This window comes from Ornithorhynchus anatinus, chromosome 2 (genome assembly GCF_004115215.2).
Source record: "Ornithorhynchus anatinus isolate Pmale09 chromosome 2, mOrnAna1.pri.v4, whole genome shotgun sequence".
NCBI classification, from domain to species: Eukaryota; Metazoa; Chordata; class Mammalia; order Monotremata; family Ornithorhynchidae; genus Ornithorhynchus; species Ornithorhynchus anatinus.
This window is the reverse complement of record NC_041729.1, coordinates 108,275,346-108,294,479: the sequence shown is the minus strand read 5'-3', so window position 1 is coordinate 108,294,479 and position 19,134 is coordinate 108,275,346. Positions and strand designations below refer to the sequence as shown.

Below are 19,134 nucleotides of genomic sequence, written 5' to 3'. Positions count from 1 at the left end.
AGGGAGGTCAGTGAAGAGGCTGTGCTGTAGTCAAGACAGGATATGACTAGTGTTTGTACCGGTATGGAGGGGAAGGGGAAGAGAGATGTTATGGAGGTAGAAAAATGACATGATTCAGTGACTGATTGAATATGTGGGTTGAAGGAGAGAAATCAGTCCAGAAAAATGCTAAGGTTGGAGGCTCATGAAAAAGAAAGGGTAGAGATTTTGTCAATGGTGATAGAAAAGTTGTGTTGAGGAGAGAGTTTAGTCAACATGAAGAAGAATTCAGTTTTAGACATACTATATTTGAGGCAATAATGTCCAGATAGAGATATATTCTCCCACTCTCTTCTGTGTTGTCCTTAGACCTGCACCCTTCATTCACCCCCCTCTCAGCCCCACAGTACCTATGTACCTATCTGTCATTTATTTATTTATATCTGTAATTCATTTATTTATATTAATGTCTGTCTCCCTTTCTAAACTGTAATCGTGTTGTGGGAAATGAGTGTACCTACCAACTCTGTTATACTATATTCATCCGAGCACTTAGAACAAAGTGAGTTCTGAATAAATACAATTGATTGATCCTGAAGGCAGGAGGAAATACAAGATTGGAGAGAAGAGTGGTCAGGGCTGGAGAGGTAGATTTGGGAGTCATCTGAGTAAAGGTGGTAGTTGTAGCCATGGAAGTGGGTGTGGATAGAGAATAGAAGGGTACCCCACTGATCCTCAAGGGGGTAGGAAGCAGAGGAGGAGCCAGGGAAAGAGACTGAGAATGAATCACCAAAGAAGAGGAGAATCAGGAGAGGACAGAGTCAGTGAAATCAAGGTTCAATAGTATTTCCAAGAGAATTCATTCATTCAATAGTATTTATTGAGCACTTACTATGTGCAGAGCACTGTACTAAGCGCTTGGGATGAACAAGTCGGCAACAGATAGAGACAGTCCCTGCCGTTTGACGGGCTTACAGTCTAATCGGGGGAGACGGACAGACAAGAACAATGGCAATAAATAGAGTCAAGGGGAAGAACATCTCGTAAAAACAATGGCAACTAAATAGAATCAAGAGAAGAGGATAGTCCTCGGGTCACAGGCAGCTGAGAGGTCAAGGAGCATTAACATGGCATAGTTTGTTGGATTTGGCAAGGAGAAGGGCACTGATGACTTTGGAGTAAGCAGTTTCAGTGGAGTGGAGTGGGAGGAAGCCAGATAGCAGGGGTCAAGAAGGGAATTTGAGGAGAGGAAGTAAACAATTCTTTCAAGAGCAAACAACTTGCTCAAAGATTTGAACACATTTGACATGGTGGAAGAATATCCCACTTGAGCCTTTTCCCCTTTTTCCTCCTCCCCCATCTCATTCCCTCCTTTGCTGTTCCCACTCATTTCTCCTGGCTGCAGTCTCTTGTCCTCTACCCTCTCTCTCCTCTTCTTCTCTCTCATCTTTCTCTCTCTCTCTCTCTCACACACACACACACACACACACACACAAACACATCTCTCTCCCTCTCCCATCACCCTCTTTGCTGATCTTTCCTTTCTCCTCCTCCATGATCAACCATCAAAGCAAAAATTGGTAAGCAAGATAAGGGAGGAGAAGAGTACAACTTTTCAGAAATCATGCTCTCTTGGGGGAGGGTTGGCTGTTTTTCCTCCTTCGAATCATAAGATGCATGTAAGTTGAGCCACGAGCTTCCACATCAATGTCAGCAACTCGTGGCATGCAGGGCAGAGGGTGGTATACTGGGCCAATCTGCCTAAAGACACGTATCCTGTTTCATCAGCTTGGGGTTCAGTGGGGTAGCATTTGATCTCCCTGCTGCTTTTCCACTTCCTTCCAGACCTGGGTCACTAACACTCTGAAGATTCTCTCGCCATGATAAACATGTATCTCCCTCTGCTCCTACTCCTACAGCAGAGCGCTCATGGAGGGCCACAGGGTGACAGGTGCCTACGGTTATGGCCCCTACAACTATCCACTTCCCTGAGTACCCTCCTTTGACTTGGCACCGATGTCTGTCTGAAAGTACAGTGATCCCCATTTAAAGATGAGTTAACTGAAGCACAGGGAAGCAAAGTGACTGGCCCAAGATCACACAGCAGACAACTGGAAGAGCCGGGCTTACAACTCAGGCCCTCTGATTCCCAGGCCCGGGCTCTTTCCACTAGGCCATGATGCTTCTGTTGTTCCCTATAAAGTCTGCAAACCTGAAAACTTTTTCCTGGAAGGATTGAATATGCTATTGATGGATGACACACTCCACCAGACTAAGCTGTGAAGGTTGTTCAATTAAAATAGTACTGCACATTGCATCAAACATTTATTTTAAATCTGAAAAGTTAGGAAATGAGAATTAATAGATTCTCGCAGGAGTGTTCTTACAGGGATTAATAGCTCTGGGTAAGCAGTGATTACTCATTTCCTTTTGAGTACATCACTCTGCAAATGCACTGTGAATTACACACACACACACACACACACACACATACACACAATTCCAAAAGGGAAAAAACTGCTGAGTGAAAATCTGGCAGGTTCTCCGAAGACCTGAATTGCCCTTTTGTTTTCAGACTTGGGTTATTATCTTCAGGAAATAGTAAATGAGCTGAAACTGGGGCTTGTAGGGGTTACGGCCCAATTCAGAGGACTATGGGGGGGGGGGGTCATTCTTGGAGACCTGCTGGCTGCTCCTCAGGACCCAACTGGAGAGTGTTTAGAGGGTGCAGGAAAGAACCAGAAGGAGGTTCTTCCCAAGGAAGCCATGAGACAACAAGAAAAGCACTAGCCTGTGAGGCATGGGAAAAGTGGGAATCGGCCAAGTTACTGGAAAGGCAAACCAAAAAAAGGAATTGCTAAAGTAGAGGAGGAACAAATCAACCAATCAATTAATCAATGGTATTTAGTAAGTGCCTACTGTGTGCAAAGCGCTGAACTAACTGCTTGGGAGAGTACAGTACAACAGAGACGGTAGGCACATTCCCTGCCCACAATGAGCTTACTGTTTGGAGGGGTAGACGGACATTAATCTAAATGAATACATTACAGATAGGGACACAACTGCTGTGGGGCTGAGGGTGGGGTGAATACCAGTTGCCCAAAGGGTGTGGATGCAAGTATAAATAATTGAAAGTCTTTTCTTAAAACAGAAAGAAGGACATTCATGTAAATGACTGTTGACCAGGTTAATAATAATAATTACGATATTCATTAAGCGCGTACTATGTGGTTGGCACTATACTAAGCGTGGGCACTGTACTAAGTGTAGGGTCATCAGCAGAAGCTTCTTGCCGTGGACAGAGAAGACCGTGGGAGGGCAACAGCAACTAGCATTTAACCCTTCCTGTCCCCAGCCAAGACCAGGGCTTGACTCTCTTCTTACAGGACCAGGTGCCCAGCACTCTTTTCCCAGGTGACCCCATCACCCCTCCACCTCCCAGCTCATGGGTGAAGGTGGAGGAGTTGGCAAAACTCTTTAACCCCCGTGTCTCAAATCCACTTTCTCGCCTCCCCGAAAGCTTACCTTCATGTAATTCACGTTTCACCTCATGGGTCTCTACCATTCATTCATTCATTCAATTGTATTTATTGAGTGCTTACTGTGTGCCTAGAACTGTATTGTGTTTGTAAAGTACAATTCAGCAATAGAAACAATCCCTGTCCACAACGGGCTTATAGTCTAGAAGCGGGGAGACAGACATCAAAACAAGTAAGCAGGCATCAATAGCATCAATATAAATAAATAGAATTATAGACATATACACATATGTTCTAATCTCAGCTCTGCCACTTGTCGGCTGTGTGACCTTGGGCAAATCACTTCACTTCTCTGTGCTTCGTTTCTCTCATCTGTAAAATGGAGGTTAAGATTGTGATCCCTATGTGGAAAAGGAACTGTGTCCAACCCGATTATCTTGTATCTAATCCAGTTTTGGCAAAGTGCCTGGCACAAGAAAGCACTTAACAAATACCACAATTATTATAAGGGGACCCCACAACTATTATTACATCTGCATTTTTCTAAAAGCATTCAATGCTTCTCTCCCCTTCTTTCTCTCAGTCCCATCACTTCCAGCTACCCTGATCCTACATCGGTGATCCTGTTTGACCATTTCCTGCCTGTTTCCTACACTCCACTCTACTCTGCCATCCCTAATTCCACCCTACAACTACTACATACCCTCCTGGACACACCCTGGGCCTTATGACCACCAGATACTGAACTTCCTTTGTTTGCCAAATCTGAATTACCACTCCTAGATTCATTTATTCAATAGTATTTATTGAGCGCTTACTATGTGCAGAGCACTGTACTAAGTGCTTGGGTAGCAGCATAGGTCAGTGGAAAGAGGCCGGGCTTGGGAGTCAAAGGTCATGGGTTCGAATCCCAGTTCTGCCACTTAGCTATGTGACTATAGGTAAGTCACTTAACTTCTCTGTGCCTCAGTTACCTCATCTGTAAAATGGGGATTAAGCCTGTGACCCCTACATGGGACAACCTGATTACCCTGTATCTATCCCAGCGCTTAGAAGAGTGCTCTGCACACAGTAAGCATTAACAAATTCCAACATTATTATTATTATTGTTACAATTCGGCAACAGAGACAATCCCTGCCCAATAACAGGCTCGCAGTCTAAACGGGGGAGACAGACAGCAAAGCAAAACAGAACAAAACAAAGCAAGACAACATCAAGATAAATAGCATCATGTAGATATATACCTCTAGCAAACGAAATAGGGTAATACATGATAAATACAAATATGCACAGGGCTGAGGGGAGGGGAAGGGGGAAGAGAAGAGGGTGGGAAAGAGGGGGAAGGGGAGGAGGGTAGGAGCAGAGGGAGAGGGGGCTCAGTCTGGGAAGGCCTCCTGGAGGAGGTGAGCTCTCAGTAGGGCTTTAAAGAGGAGAAGACAGTTACTTTGGCAGATGTGAGGAGGGAGGGCATTCCAGGACAGCGGTAGGACAGGGGCCGGGGTTGATAGCGGGACAGGCGTGAACAGGGCTGTCTTACATGACAGCCCCCACCACCTCACCCCATAAAACTCCACCTCTATTCCCCATCTCTGTTCTCTAGACCTCCTGGAGAAGCAGAGGGGCCTAGTGGATAGAGCATGGGCCTGGGAGTCGGAAGGACCGGATTTCTAATTCTAGCCCCACCACTCATCTGCTGTGTGACCTTGGGAAAGTCAGTTAACTTCTCTGTCTTTCAGTTCTCTCACCTGTAAAGTAGGATTAAGACTGTGAGCTCTTTGTTGTCAGGAACTGTGTCCAAACCAATTATAGTAAGTGCTTAACAAATACCACATTATTATTACCATCATTATCCAGGACAGTGAGGCTTCTCTTGGACTCCCTAACAACACTCCCATTCTTAGATGCAAAGTACCCTCAACATTACCTTCTCTTCTAAATTTAACTCTGCTGCTCCATTGCTCATTGTCCCTCTGCTGCTTTTGTGCTACCAACCCCCAGTCCTGGCTACCCACCACAATTTGCCATCTCTACTCCCAAACTCTTGTAGCTGAGATTTGCTGGCAGAAGTCCAGAAACAATACTGACCTCTGCCACTGCACATGTATACATGTATGATGCCCTTTCATCTCTCAACAAAGCTATTATACCTCTCTCACTGTCTCATATCCACAGTACTCTAGACCTCCAACTCTTTCCTAAGACTCCCAGTATCTCCACTCCCTTCTCTATCAATCAGTCGTATTTATTGAGCACTTGCTATGTGCAGAACACTGTACTAAGCACTTGGAAGAGAACAATATAACAATGTAACAGAGTTGGTAGGTACATTCCCTGTTTACAATGAGCTTAGAGTCTAGAGAGAGATGGACATTAATATAAATAAATAAATTACATCTATAATAAATTATTGCCCAGTGACCTTGCCTGCTAGTTCTTGACAAGATAGGGATAAACAAAAATGAACTTCTCCAAGGGTCTTCCTCTTCTCCGCCATACCCATAATCTCCCCACAATGTCTTCATCCTCAGTTGCCTCTCAAGAAGGGGTTGCCCACTGCCTCTTAAAATCTAGCCCCTTCACCTGCCATCTCCTCTCACCTTCTACGAAGACTTGCTCCTGCCCTTAATGCTATCGTCAATTCTCCACTATCTTCTGGCTCCACAGCTGCTGAACTTGGCTGCTGCCAGACCTGGTGTACGTGGCAGCAGCCCATGATAAGTTGCGTGTGGTGTCCAGCACAGAAACTGAACTTGAGCCTTTCTCTTAATGCTTTCCTGTCCTGGACTTAACCAATCCTGGATGCTATAAATGTGTGTGGTACCCAGCACCCAGCCTCCTGGTACACAGGGACCAAGAGCTGTGGACCCTTTTATATCCAGCCTGCCTTGGTGCTTTTGTCACTTCCTGAGGGGAGGTTGGGGGGGACCAGAATAGCTTCAGCTCACCCTCCTATCCCTTTCCAGCTCAAAAGGTCTGAGTGACCTACCTGCTTTCTGCCTAGCTTCCCTGCATAGACTTTTGCTGATGAGGCAAAGATAACGGTATCGCTTTCATGGAGCTGAATCCACGGATGGAAGGCTTTACTTGAGAGCCACATTAGAGTCTAAGAAGAGTCATACGTAGCTTGCCAGCCATAGATTCTCAATCCCTACTCTAAGCCCTAGCCCCTACACTAAGCCTAGACCTAATTCTAACCCAGGACCTTACCTTAACCCCAACTCACAGTGACTGATGGGTTAATTTCCATTTTGTAAATACTAACACTTGGATTCTGTGCATTTGGTTTAAGCAATTTGTCGTTCCTCCATTAAAAATAATGACTGAGTTGTTTTTGTGTCTCCATAGACTTTTCTTTTCCATGTTATCCCTGTCCTCCATTTCCATAGAGAATTGATAGTACCTCTGTCAAATTAAAAACGAAGAGTAGGTAATTTATGTTCTAAGCAAATATTTAAACAAAACCATCCAAATGCAAATCTTTTTTCCTATGTTCATTCTGAGCACAGGGTGCATTTAAAAATCCCAAACAGAAGTGATCATTTCTCTGGTGCGACTGCTGCATTTTTCAAGATGCAGCACCCAGCAGAACATGACCTCATCTGTTCAGTAAACATGAGTCTTGGGAATGCAGGCCGTTACCTCAGAAACCACTAAAATGTGCTGAATAAGTACCAGGCTTTGAGAGACAATACCTTTAACTTGGAGACCAAACTTTCGGATAGGCACTCAGGCTTGCCAGGAGCTAGGAATGTATGAGCTCATCTCTTTAAGTACTGACAACTGGGTGGAGTTGGACAGGCAGGAGAGCCCTAGGGTCAAGTATCTAGTCTTTGGCTATTCAGAAGAGAGGAACAAGTGTCCTGGCTTAGTGGAAAGTACACAGGCTTGGAAGTCAGAGGTCATGGGTTCCACCACTTGTCAGCTGTGTGACTTTGGGCAAGTCACTTAACTTCTCCGTGCCTCAGTTCCCTCATTTGTAAAATGGGGATTAAGACTGTGAGCCCCATGGGGACAACCTGATTACCTTGTATCTATCCTAGTGCTTAGAACAGTGCTTGGCACATAGTAAGCGCTTAACAAATACCATTATTATTAAGTTGATGAAGATCAAAAAGATAAATGATCCGTCAAATAAATGAGCCATTATGATGCGCTATCCCACTCGCCCCCACACTGAGGAGAAGAAAGAGGAAGCCGGGAGTGCCCCTTCCTGAAGAGTAAGCCAAACCAATCAGAGAGAAGGATTAGGGAGGAAGTGTAGGTTGTGGGGAGGAACTTGGACATCTTTGATGCAAGAAGAAACGAGCTGTAGGCCCAAGACAGCAGGTCAGGGAAAAAGCTTGGGCTGTGGTCCTTAGATGGACATGGGACAAAGGGAAAGATTGGAGAGGATCCGTGGGAGTCTGGAGTTTGGCAGGCAGGACTCTGGAGGAGCAAGGCTCCCATCCCTGTAGGGAAGAAGAATATGAGCCCCAGAACCCCTTCAGGGTGCTGCTGTGTGACAGGTCACTTAACTTCTCTGTGCCTCAGTTACCTCATCTGTAAAGTGGGAATTAAGACTGCGAGCCCCATCTAGGACATTAACTGCATCAAATCTGATTATCTTGTATCTACTCCAGCTCTTAGATCAGTGCTTGACACATAGTAATAGCTTAACAAACGCCATCATTATTATTACAGAGAAGTATGGAGGATTCTGGAGGGAGTTTAAACTTGATTTGTTTTGGTTGCTACCTTATTGAGAACATATAAAATATAGTAAAGATCTCAGATCTGGGTATCTGACTGAGGGAGGAGCTGGGGTGAATCTTTGGTGCCAGGAAGACATGTGACCGTCTTTTGTCCACATGCTACCTGCAACCAACCCCAGGGAGGCTAATCTCCAGTGATCTCTATGTCTTTGGGGAGACACTTGGGCTTTAGCCATAGAGTGGTGGCATCAGAAGGGGGACAGAGATTTGGGGAGCAGTGAGTAGGATGCCCCCAAACCTGTGCAAGAGGAATAGGAGAACTGGAGGGCTTTAGGATTCAGTGGACACTGACCAGGATCTGAGCTCTCCTAAAGAGACTCTGGGGGCTCTTTTGGCCAGGATTTAGGACTGAAACCCCCTGGGAACATCATAAGCATCATGAACAATAATTAATCAACAATGACCAAAATTGAAGCTGTCACACCACAATAAACTCCCCTTCCGACTCCTAACCACCCGTGTTCAATCAGATGGGGTGCAGTGGTAATTTCAAAGACTTTTCTCAGCCAAAGTTGGCCTTAGACCTGACCTTCTCTACCCAAGCATGGAGCTCATTTCATCCAACACAGAATATTGTGAGACACCAATCTGACTTCTCGGCAAGCTACTCGGCAAGCTAGGGCCAATCTGATTCCTCAGTGACAATAACACAATGACCTTGTATCATGTAACAAAAGGTGAGAAACTCACATTATCGCCTCTGCTTCTCCTCACTACATCATAAACACTGAGGGTGGCGAGGAGGGGAGAATAATAATAATAATAATTAGTACAGAGCCCAAGCGCTTAGTACAGTGCTTTGTCAGTAGGCACTCAATGAATATGATTGAATGAAACATAAAAGTAGTCGAAAAGCACTTACTTTATGCCAAACCCTGTTTTAAGTGGTGGGGTAGATACAAGTTAATCAGGTTGGACATAGTCTCTGTCTCCCATGGGGCTCACACTCTTAATCCCCATTTTACAGATGAGGTCACTAGGCCCAGAGAAGTTAAGTGACTTGCCTAAGGTCAAATAGCAGAAACGTGGTGGAACCAGGATTAGAACCTAGGTCTTTCTGACTCCCAGAACTCCTCCAAAGTCTTGGCTTCCAAACTCCAAACCCTTAGGGATCCTCTCCGATCCCTCTCTGTGTCCTGTGTCCATCAGCGTCCATAGAACAAGCTTTTCCCCTGTCCTCTTCTCTCAGACCTACAGCTCGCTTCTTCTTGCATCAAGGTGTCCAAGTTCCTCCCCACAACCTGTAAAACTGAGTTATAGATGAGGTAACTGAGTACCAGAGAAGGTGATTGATTTGCCCAAGGTCACACGGTAGACATGTGTTGCAGCGGGATTAGAACCCAGGTCCTTCTGTCTCCCAGGCCCGTGCTCTATCCACTAAACCACACCACTTCATCGGTCTGTGGAGAAAAGGGGATGTGAAGGAAAGGTAGAGTAGAGGAGGAAGACCGCATCTGAATCCCCTGGGGCTGGGGATTTGGGGAAGAGGATCCGGAGAAGAGCAGTAAGTAGCAATGTGAGCAGGAGAGCCATAGGGAGAGGTTGTACAGGGGGGAAATTGCCCCCTTAAAGCAAGTCCTGGGCCTGTCTCTCCAATTCTCTTTGCCTTTTATTGGCCCTGACAGCTACAGCAAGAAGCAGGCAGGGCGGGGAGGTTCTTTCAGCTAAAGAGATTGGAAGGACATGAACCAGTGAGGCAGAACCTTAAGCAGCACTTGGTGTGTTGATGAGTCTCTGGTGAGTGAAAGTGTCAGCACTTCAGTATCCTCATGCTATTTAAAGGGACTCAGGGCCTTTTCCTGATTAAAAGCCTGCTCAAAAAAGACCTTCACATCCTGTCCTGTCTTCGTAGCAGAGACATGCTCGTTTACTGTCTCACCAGCGATAGCTTGTCAGAGGTTTTCAGGTTTCTCTAGGGGTACTTATAGCATCAGCAGGGCTCACTCTCATGGCCCTCCCTCAGAAAGCACAGGAAGAAGGAGAGATGCTGCTTCTTGCTGCTGCCAGCGTGGCCTACTGGAAAGAGCACGGGCCTGGAGTTCAGAGGACCGGGATTCTAATCTCAGCTCTTGACTTTGCTGTGTGACCTTGGGTAAGTTACTTTACTTCTCTCTGCCTCAGTTTCCTCAACTGAAAATGGGGATGCAATCCCTGTTCTACCTCCAACTTAGACTGAACCCCATGTGGGACAGGAACTGTGTCCAACCTGCTTAACTTGTATCTCTCCCAGAACTTAGTACAGTACTTGCTACATAGTAAGCCCTTAACAAATACCATAATTATTAACATTGCTATCACTATCATTACCACCATCACCAGCTTCAGGGAGTCCGTGCCCCGGGAGCACAAGAGGAAATGGCCTCAGGCCCCCAGAGTCACAGAATCTAAAAGGGGTTGGGGGGATGGAGGGTGGTCATGGCAAGAGACAGCAGGCCATATTTCCCTCCTCATCAGTTCCGCTGCTGCTTGTGGCCTTTCCCCAGGGGGCCTGGACAGAGAGCTAGCTGTGAGAGCCTTTCATCTGACTAAACCCTTAGACTTCAGGCTAAAAAATCCTGGATTCCCTCTTAGTGCTTAGAACAGTGTTGTGCACATAGTACGCACTTTACAGATACCATCGATTGATTAAGGTTTTTGGGGAGTATTCAACCAAATCTTGAGGCTTATTATTAATAATAATATTAATCATAATGATGGCATTTGTTAGATACCATTGATTGATTAAGGTTTTTGAAGAGTATTCAACCAAATCTTGAGGCTTATCATTAATAATAATATTAATCATAATGATGGTGCTTATTAAGCACTTACTCAGTGCCAGGCAATGTATTAAGCACTGAGGTGGATACAAGCAAATTGAGTCGGACTCAGTCTCTGTCCCATATGGGGCTCACTGTCTCAATCCTTATTTTACAGATGAGGTAATTGAGGTCCAGAGAAGTGAAATAACTTGCCCAAGGTCACACAGCAGACAAGTGGCAGAGCTGGGATCAGAACTCATGACCTTCTGACTCCCAGGCCCGTGCTCTATCCACTAAGTTATTATTATTATTAACAACATTATTAATAATAAGAAGAATAATAGTATTAAGCACTTACTATGTGCCAAACACTCCACTTAGTGCCCGGGTAGATAAAAGATGGTCGGATGGGACATGGTCTCAGGGTTTAGTGAGATTGGGTGAGAATCCTGTCCTCCATGGAAAATGACTCAAATATATGTGGTTTTTGCAAATGACATCGTCTCTCGCTCTCATTCCTGCAATTTTAGATCAGGCTGTGCCTTCCAAGAATGTTCTCACATACTAAGAGACGTGCTGGTATCACCATAAGGGAGTGTGCTTGAGAAAACTTCCGGCATCTCAAGTTCTGTGGGAATACCAGAATGGCTCACAGCCAACCTTGTGACTATTTCCAAAGCATGCCAAATGAGACCCTTCTTAGTTCTGTGAGTATTCAGAACCTGGGATACTCTGCAGACTATACACTCTTAGATTATCAGCCCCCAAAGGCTAATTCTTTTTTATGGCATAGGTTAAGCGTAGTCTAAGTGCCAAACACTGTACTAAGTGCTAGGGTTGGTACAAGCTAATCAGATTGGACAGTCCATGTCCCACACAGAGCTCACAGTCTTAATCACCATTTTACAGTTGAGGTAACTGAGGCACAGAGAAGTGAAGTGATTTCCCAGAGGTCAGGCAGAAGACAAGTGTTGGAGACTGAATTCAAACCCAGGTCCTCTGATTCCCAGCCAATGCTCTTTCCACTAGGTCATACTGTTTCTTATTCCCGCCTATATATTCTCTCCCAGAATCTACTATAGTGTTCCACACATTGTGAGCCCTTAATGAATACTCTATTACTACCAATACTATGGTTACTATTACTATTATTATTAATACAAGATATCCACTAAAGTTTACTTTCCCAGGATAAATTTAAAGGAGAACCAGAAAATTTTGAATTAAAATAAACAACATCCAGATTGAAAATCAATCAAGTGTATTTACTGATCGCTTACTGTATGCAGAAACCCTACTGAAGGCACACTTTCTCCAAGAGGCCTTCCAAGACTAAGCCCCACTTTTCTTCTGCTCCTCCTCCCTTCCACATCACCCTGACTCATTCCCTTTGCTCTTCCCGCCAACCCTGCATCTCAGCACTCATATATTTGTATATATCTATAATTCTATTTATTTATATTGATGCCTGTTTACTTGTACTGATATCTGCTTCCCCCGCCTGCCCCCAAGACTCTGAGGTTGTTGTGGGCAGGGATTCTTTCTCTTTATTGCTGTATTGTACTTTCTAAGCCCTTAGTAGAGTGCTCTGCACACAGTAAGCACTCAATAAATAAAATTGAATGAATGAATGAGTGACTACAACAATAAACAGACACCCAAGTGCTCAGTATGGTAAATGCTCAAAAAATACCACTGATTGATGTTTGATTGAATTGATGATTGATTGATTGACACGATTCCTGATCTCAAGGAATCTAGTGGAAATAGAACAAGCCAGTTTGTCCAAAGGAAAAATTTGAAAACACCTTTGGGCTGGCCTTATAGTCATCTCTCAAAATGTGGCAAAAACAAGTCTTCTTTCCCAGCATCGATAAATGCAGCTCTGACTGTTCGTCCATTACAAAGCCTGATAACATCTGGTCTCGGCTCTAGGTCTTCACCAGCTCAGGCCAGTGATATCTTCCTCAGAAGGCCAGGGAGAGGCAGAATGATGAGGTCTGACAACATAAAACTGGAAATCATCCAACTTGGATCTTTGTTTTTAATCATTTATCTCCATAGGCAACTAGATCCAGCTATCTGTTTAAATCAGGAACTTTACATTGGTCAGAGACATTATCCAAAGAATTAAGCATCAAATAAGCACACTTCATCTATAAAACTCCCTTTTCTAATTGAGCACTGATTGATTTAACCCAGCCTTGAAAATCACAGCTGCAGCCGCACTGCAAAATGGTAAAGCTTTTCTGCTATGTGGGGTTGTTTGCCTCACTGACTCACAGATTCACCATCTCTGTGGCTCTGCCAATTTGCCTGTTGTGCAACCTTGGGCAAGTCACTTTACTTCTCTGAGGCTCAGTTTACTCATCTGAAAAATGAGAAGCAGCATGATCTAGTAGAGTGAGCATGGGCCTGGGAGTCAGAGGACCGGAGTTCTAATCCCACTCTGCTCCTTGTCTGCTGTGTGACCTTGGATCAGTCATTCATCCATTCATTCAGTTATATTCATTGAGCACTTTCTGTGTGCAGAGCACTATTCTAAGCTCTTGGAAGAGGACATACAACAATAAACAGATTCGTTCCCTGACCACAACGAGCTTACTCCATCAACCTTAGGCAAGGTCTGGAGGGACAACAGTAATAATAATATTAATAATAATGTTAATGTACTTGTTAGGCACTTACTATGTGTCAAGCACTGTTTTATGTGCTGGGGTAGATATAAGTCAATCAGGTTGGACACAGTCCCTGTCCCATATGGGGCTCACAGTCTTCAACCCTATTTTCCAGTTGAGATAACTGAGGCCCAGAGAAGCAAAGTGACTTCCCCTGGTCACACAGCCAACAGGTGGTAGAGCCAGGAATAAAACCCAAGTCCTTCAGACTCCCAGGCTCGATCTCTGTCCATTAAGCTTGGTTGCAGAATTATAATAATAGTATTTAAGTCTTTACTTCTCCGTGCCCCAGTTACCTCATCTGTAAAACAGGGATTAAAACATTGTGGGACAGGGACTGTGTCCAACCTGATTATTTTGTATCCAACACAAATGATTGAAATCATTTGTATTTATTTAATGCTTACTGTGTACAGAATACTGTACTAAGCTCTTGGGAGAGTAAAATATAACAGACTGGTAGATATATTCTCTGCCGAAATAGTAAGCATTCAGTAAATACCACTGATGAAGTGGCTTATACCAGCACTTAGTACAGTGCCTGGCACATGGTAAGGGCTTAACAAATACCATAAAAAGAAAAAAAAATGGGAAATCACTATATGCTCTCCTTCCCACTTGAACCCCTAGCCCCATGTGTCTGACCTGATTATCTTACATTTACCTCAGGGCTTAGGACAATGCTTAAAAATCCCCTGCCTGCCAACATGTTTAACTTCCCAGTCTTGCTTCTCTGAGATCCTCAGCCATGTAGGTCAACAAGTTGCCTTTGTGAAAAGGTCACAAGCCACAAGGCATTGTCACTCCTCTAGACATAAAAGTCTGAAACAAGACAAACAAATGAATTGGGGCTCTGAGTGGTCAGTGCTGCGGGGTGGGGTTTTCAAACCTTCCAGATGTGTGGACCACCAGAAGAGGAATGCTGTTCCTACACAACTCAAGGGGACACATGAATCACCTTTAGACTGTAGCTCACTGTGGGCAGGGAATGTGTCGGTTTATTGTTGTAATGTGTAGACGGAGAATGGAAGGGAGCCAGAAGTGAACCCTGAGGGACCCCCACAAGTAGAAGGTTGGAGGCAGAGGAGGAGTCCACAGAGGAAACTGAGAATGAACATGCCAGAGCTAAGAGGAGAAGACAGAGTCAGTGAAGTCAGGGTTGAATAACGTTTCCAGGAGAAGGGGGGTGGTCACAGTGTCAAAGGCAGCTGAGAGGTCGAGGAGGATTAGGATGGAGTAGAGGCCATTGGATTTGGCAAGAAGGAGATGATTGCTGATCTTTGAGAGGTTGGTTTTTGTGGAGTGAAGGGGATGGAAGCCATATTGGGGGGGATTGGAGAGAACTGGAGAAGAGAAATTTGAGACAATGGGTGTAGACAACTCGCTCAAGGAGTTTGGAGAGGAATGGTAGAAGGGAGATGGGGCAATAACTGGAGGGAGCCATGGGGTCAATGGAGGGTTTTTATAGGACGCGGAGACATCGTATGTTTGAAAGCAGTAGGGAAGAAGGCACAGAGGAGGTAACTGAAGCACTGAGAAATGAGCCCCAGAGGAGGTAACTGAGCACTTAGAAATGAAGTGACATGTCCAAGGTCACACAGCAGGCAAATTGACAGGGTCAGGATTAGAACTCTGGTCCTCTGACTCTCAGGTCTATGCTTTTTCCACTAGGCCACATTTCTTCTCCAGGTCCATTTACAACTTTCCCCAAATCACTAATGTCAGTTCCCATCCTATCCTGCTCCCTGGAAAATTACTAATAGTAAAGAAAACAAAATCAGCACTTGTATTCCTCATCCAGCATAAATGATGACATCTCCAATCGAGTGGATAAAATTGCAGAGGATCACCTTTGCATCTGAAGGGCAAGCTGCCTAGTGTGTGTCCTCTGGTAGCTGATTGAGACCAGGATCCTCAATCCTTTTCTTAGAGATGAGGAAATGGGGGCAGACACACACCAGCGATGGTCAGAACAGCCCGTGCATTTTCTCCTAGATGAGTGAGTGGGGCAGGTTGTCATCGGACTCCACTGGGGTGTGTGGCTGTATGATAATAATAATTAGGATATTTATTAAATGCTTACTATGGGCCGGGCACTGTACTGAGCACTGGGGTGGATACAAGCAAATCTGGAATGTGTCAGCAGTCTCAATCCCCACTTTATAGATGAGGTAACTGAGACACAATAAAAATGAAATGACTTGCCCAAGGTCACACAGCAGACAAGCGATGGAGCTGGGATTAGGACCCGTGACCTTATGACTCCCAGACTTGTGCTCTATCCATACGCCACGCTGCAGGGAAGAGATTGTCATCGTCTTCCTCCTGAGGAAGAGAGCAGGGACTGACGCAGGAGCCCTGCCCCCTGGATGGACTGGGGTTCTGGGAGAAACCCCTCAAAGCAGGGGTGACTGGTGGGCGGAGTAGGAAGAAGCCGCAGCTGTGACTATTTTCCTGAACAGCAGTTACACCACAGATGGCTCCTCAGTAGGGAATAAGTTAAGATGGCTTTGAAGCCCCTGGCACTGGAGCTGCTGCAAATCCCGAGGCCCTCTCTCTCGACTCCCCTCCCTCGCAGTCCTTGTTTCTCCTGCCCTGTCTCTTCCCACAATGTTCCCCAGCATCCCCTGACTTGCACCAGCCCATTTCTCATTTAACCTACCCCAGTTCTCCCCAGTTCAATTTTTTTATAGCAGAGTAGAATTTTTTCCAGGTAATCAGGGGTGAGAGAGGTTTCAAAAGGAAAAAGGAATTTGGGGATGATCTGGGAAGGAATCTTTTTCACAGATGCGACTTTGCCCTGGATGAAGGATCCTTCCAACTGCCAGAAAAGCAGCATGGTTTAGTGGAAACAGCACCAGCCTGGGAGTCAGGGGACTTGGGTTCTAATCCCAGCTCTGACAAATGCTTGCTGTGTGACCTTGGGTGAGTCACTTGATGTCTCTGTGCCTCGGTTCTTCTGCTCTCCCTCCTACTTAGACTGTGATCCCCATGCAGGACAGGGACTGTTTCCAACCTAATTGACTTGCATCTACCCCTCAGCGCTTCGAACAGTGTTTGACCCATAATAAGAGCTTAACAAATACCAGAAAACAAACATGAATTGGAGGAGAGCAGGAGCAGAAATGTTAAGAGAGTTCCACCCTCCCAGCATGCTCATAAGGTAGGGCATGGAGCATGGGACACCTCCTACAGGAGGGCAGTGGGGCTGTCACACTAGTGGAAGTGAGTTTGTGGGGGTGAAGAGGAGGGGGCTTTTGGGATCGACTACCCCATCCCTTAGGGTATGAATTTAATGGGCAGGACAGAAACTGGAGCTACTACAGGACTCCCGGCCACACCCATAATGGAGAAAGTGATGTAGAACCACTGCCTCAAGAGGGACTAAACCCCCAAAAGTCCTGCCTACTTTGTGTTTGTGCGTGTTCATGTGTGTGTGCTTGTGTGTCTGTCTTTGTATCATTACTCTGTTTCTTTGTGAATATTCCCTGCCTGGTGTGTGTGTGTGTTCTTAGCTATATCTGCCAGTGTGTGTCATTGTGGTCATTCACTGGACCTATGGATTTACATACATTTTTTTTCTTAACTCCAGCCCCCTTAGAGCCCCACCCCAAATTTGCCCTTGCACTCAAAACAAAGAGCAGGATTCCTGCCCACTGACACCCCACCTACTGATGCCCCATCTACTGACACTCCACTCACTTCGTCTCGCCCACTGACACCCTAACTGCTGATGCCGCCTCTGCTGACCCCATCCGTGGTTGGTCCACCCCACTGACTCCCCACCCGCTTGCCACCCCACCCACTGGAACCCCATCCGCTGATGCCACATCCACTGACATCCTTTCGATTGAAGCCCCCAAATTGACTCCCTGCCCACTGACTCCCTGCCTACTGGTAGCTGGATCGACCCCCTCAAAACAGAGACCCATCCGATTGGATGATGCCTCATGCCGACTTTCCACCTGACACCGGTGTCCTTCAGTGGTATTTCGCTTGGGGTTACCACTAAGCTCTGCACAGTAAGTGCTTAAAAATAGATTGATCCACTACCTTGGATTTCTCCTGTCCTTCACTGGCACAGTGAGGTAGAAGGAGCTGGCAGTACCTGACGTTAGCCTCACACCGTAAAGCAGGTGGGAAACCTGTCCTACACTGCTCCATCCTCAGCTTGGATGTGTGTGTGTGTTTTAGAGAGGTAAATTTCCAAATAATCTGCATCAGACACTCATCTGCGTCTATGCACTCAACATAGTTGCTATTCAGAGTGACTCAAGAGACCAGGTTCCTGCCCCCTAGAATTCACATTGGATTACCAGACTAATAAATTAAGAGTCTTGAGCCCTTGGGAAGAATGGTGCTCTACACATGCAAATAATAATAACGACTTGGTGACTAAGGGGATGTCTTCTTATTATCTCACCATTGTTCTCAGAGCAGCAGAGCAGGAAACTTCCTTCTTTTTGTTTCAATGACTCCCACATGAAGCCTGGAGAGCAGAAGTCACCACACTTACATTGAGTTTGCTTTAAAGGATCTCAATCTTTAGTGGGACTAGAGAAGAAGCAGAAAAAAAAAAACCCTTGTTAATTCAAAGGGAGAGGGAGAGGAAAGAAATGGGGAAGGGTTAGAGGCTTTTATCCCCATAAGCAGCGTGATGTGGTGGAAAGAGAAAGAGCCCAGGCTTGGGAGTCAGAGGACCTGGGTTCTAATTTCCTATCCTTCACTTGTCTGTTGTGTGACCTTGGGCAAGACACTTAACTTCTCTGTGCTTTTGTTCCCTCTTCTGAAAAATGGGTATTCAATACCTGTTCTCCCTCCTAATTAGACTGTGAGCTCCAAGTGGTACTTGAACATCTTACGTCTACTCAGGGCTAAGTACAGTGCTTGATACATAGTAAATGCTTAACAACTACCACAATTATTATTATCATTAGTATTCATAATAATGATAATAATAATATAAAGCTTTTTTTTATATGAAATTGCCTGAAGTCCATAAAGTGCTTTGCTTCAGTCAGGAATGATTCACATTCTTTGGCAGTCAGGCTACTAATCTAAATTTTATCTTTTTTGGAATATTGTTGATACTGGTCCACTGTTCTCACCTGTGCTTAGTTTCCACTCATCCTGTGATTATTCTGTGTCTCCAAAATGCCTCTCTGTGAGGTTTTTCAGCTGGAGGCTTGGGCACATCCCAGGTAAATGGCATTGTCAGAAATGGTGCCAGAAAATGTCTGAATCCCATCAGGAAAAATTTCCCTTCTGTTAGAGTCTTCAGAATGTAGGTGCTTGGGTAACCTTGAGAGATAACCTTGAGAGAAGGAGAAAGGATCTTGTCATTGGAAAAGTGCCTCACGATGATATGTCCAAGTCACACCAACCAACTCTCAACAGTCTGGGCTCTAGTTTCCAATCTCAGCTTAGTCGCCCATTCTCCAATCTCTATTATAGTAATAACTATAATGGTGGTATTTGTTAAGGGCTTACTTTGTGCCAGGCTTG

General features: G+C 45.2%; 1 long non-coding RNA gene across 1 annotated transcript in view; it reads right to left on the bottom strand.

Moving 5' to 3' along the window:
• LOC114806517 overlaps window positions 1–18,176 on the bottom strand; it is a 48,430-nt gene extending 30,254 nt beyond the window's left edge. Inside the window, exon 1 of the long non-coding RNA XR_003754553.1 lies at window positions 18,053–18,176. This is a non-coding gene — a long non-coding RNA (uncharacterized LOC114806517). The remainder of the gene's footprint in view (window positions 1–18,052) is intronic.
• Between the last annotated feature and the right edge of the window lie 958 nt (window positions 18,177–19,134).